Source organism: Macaca fascicularis, chromosome 2, assembly GCF_037993035.2.
Source record: "Macaca fascicularis isolate 582-1 chromosome 2, T2T-MFA8v1.1".
NCBI lineage: Eukaryota > Metazoa > Chordata > Mammalia > Primates > Cercopithecidae > Macaca > Macaca fascicularis.
Window position 1 is genome coordinate 38,778,235 of NC_088376.1, and position 2,590 is coordinate 38,780,824.

Sequence of the window (2,590 nt, forward strand, 5' to 3'; positions counted from 1 at the left end):
CAGCCATTTTAAGTCACAAACACAGTCTCAGTTTAGTGATTAGAATGCATAATCCCAGGCCGGGCACGGTGGCTCATGCCTGTAAACCCAGCACTTTGGGAGGCCGAGGCGAGCGGATCATGAGGTCAGGAGTTCGAGACCAGCATGGCCAACAGGGTGAAACCCTGTCTCTACTAAAAATACAAAAATAGTCTGGCGTGGTTGTGCACGTCTACAATCCCAGCTACTCAGGAGGCTGAGGCAGGAGAATTGCTTGAACCCGGGAGGCAGAGGTTGCAGTGAGCCGATATCACGCCATTGCACTCTAGCCTGGGCGACAAGAGCAGGATTCCATCTCAAAAAAATAAAATAAAAAAGAATGCACAATCCCCTGAAATCATTGAAACTTACAACTTCACTTAGTAGTAAATCTCCCCTCTACCAGCTGAGCCTGGAAACCTGCAGTAGGATGGGAAGATCCGGCCTTCTGCTCTCTACCCTCCACCCCTCTCACCTCTCTCTTCTACTCAATACCTGATGTTTTGTTCTCCCCGAAAATGGGAGGAGTTTGGCAGGGAGAAAGATGAAGGGAATAGACTAGTTCTTACCTCATTTGATGGCTTCATATTCTCTGGATGAGGAAGATGGTTAATAGGGACCCTTTCTTTCTAGACATCTTCATTGGCTTATCAGAGCTTCCCGATGGGACCTTCTCTCCTCAGTAATGGTTATCCAGCTGGGTGGTGTGTGTGGATGTTTATTATATAATTAGCTGTACTTTTCTGATGCTTTATTTTTAATTTTCTTAATCAAAAAAAAAAGAACTGAGAGGAAATCAAGGGAAAGAATTCTAACTCCACATGAAAACAACAACCTTGATCGAGCCTAGGCCAGCATGGCGGCGCCCGTGTAACCCGACCCGCGCCGCAAAGGGAACGGCGGCGGCAGCGCGGGCCCCGCGGGGGTTAGAGGTCATCATGCTCAGGGTCGCGTGGAGGGCGCTGAGTTTGATTGGGACCCAGGCCCCAGTCCTCGGGCTGCCGGGCGGTGGGAGCGCCAAGTGTCGTTTCAACCAGCGGGGCCTGTAGCCTCGAAGTCTCCTCCTCCAGGCCGCGCGCGGATATGTCATCCAGAAACCAGCCCAGCCTGGGCAGGATGATGACCCACCTCCTTCTACACTGCTCAAAGACTACCAGAATGTCCCTGGAATTGAGAAGGTTGATGATGTCGTGAAAAGACTCTTGTCTTTGGAAATGGCCAACAAGACGGAGATGCTAAAAATGAAGCAAGAACAGTTGATGAAGAAGATTGACGCAAACCCGGAGGACACCAGATCCCTGGAGGCTCGAATTGTTGTCTTGTCCGTCAAGATTCGCAGTTATGAAGAACACATGCAGAAACATCGAAAGGACAAAGCCCACAAATGCTATCTGCTGATGAGCATTGACCAGAGGAAAAAGATGCTCAAAAACCTCCGTAACACCAACTATGATGTCTTTGAGAAGATCTGCAGGGAGCTGGGGATTGAGTACACCTTCCCCTCTCTGTATTACCGAAGAGCCCACCAAGAAGGCTCTGTGCGTTCGGGTTTTTCAGGAGACTCAAAAGCTGAAGAAGCAAAAAAAGAGCCTTAAAGGCTGCAGCAGCAGCAGCCCAAAAACAAGCAAAGCAGAGGAACCCAGACAGCCCTGCCAACACTGGACCAGAGACACTCAAAGACAGCCAATAAATTCTGTTTAATCATTTCAAAAAAAGAAAACAACAACCTTTGCTGAATAGAAACGTGCCTTATCAGTCTCTCTCTCTCTCTCTCTCTCTCTCTCTCTGTGTGTGTGTGTGTGTGTGTGTGTCTGTGTGTGTACGTGTATTACCAATCATTTCTCCTCTCCTGCCTTCATTTTTATCACCTACTCAGGCCTAGAAACATAAAAGCTTGTCTAGATTGAGATTAACTCCCTTGCCCTGTCACATGCTAGTTTATTTCTTACTCCTTCTGAATAAGCAGAGCAATACACCACTGGTTTCTAATTTCTTCAAGAATAAATGGCCCTGGCCAGAATCCAGTACACTCCCATTCTCCTGGGACCTCGTCAAGAGAACTGGAACATCTCTGCCCTCAACCTCTAGGGCAGAGAATCAGCAAGAGTCCCACAGCAAGAAATGCACTATGAAAACAGCAGTGTCATCAAAGGCAGAAAACATCTTTTTCTCACCACTGAGAGTTCCACTGTACTGCCTTCCTCCAGGCATTGGAAAGGAAGAGAGAATGTTGCAGAGACTAAATAGTTGCTCCCATCTTAATAAAACAATTACTTTTATTGTTTAGCTTCACAATACCAACAATATATTACTAATATCCTTGAGTACTCCTCCATAGCAAAGTCTTCAATATTCTGACTTACCAGTAGTATTTAAATGTATGGTTGTATTTTACCTTCTAGGATCTATGGAAGTTGAAACTGGAAAACAATTTCAATTCTTATACATTCAAAGGCCTTGCCCAGATTCAGGATGATTCAGGATGTCTACAGCAAAACACTTTTCGAACATGACAAGTTTCAGGATCATAAGGAGGAGAGAACAGCTAGCTATGGGTAGGTTATGTAGACAA

General features: G+C 46.3%; 1 pseudogene; it reads left to right on the forward strand.

Annotated features, from left to right (window-relative positions):
• Positions 1-824: 824 nt before the first annotated feature.
• On the forward strand, positions 825-1,738 carry LOC102142566 (small ribosomal subunit protein uS15m pseudogene; annotated as a pseudogene).
• Positions 1,739-2,590: the final 852 nt, after the last annotated feature.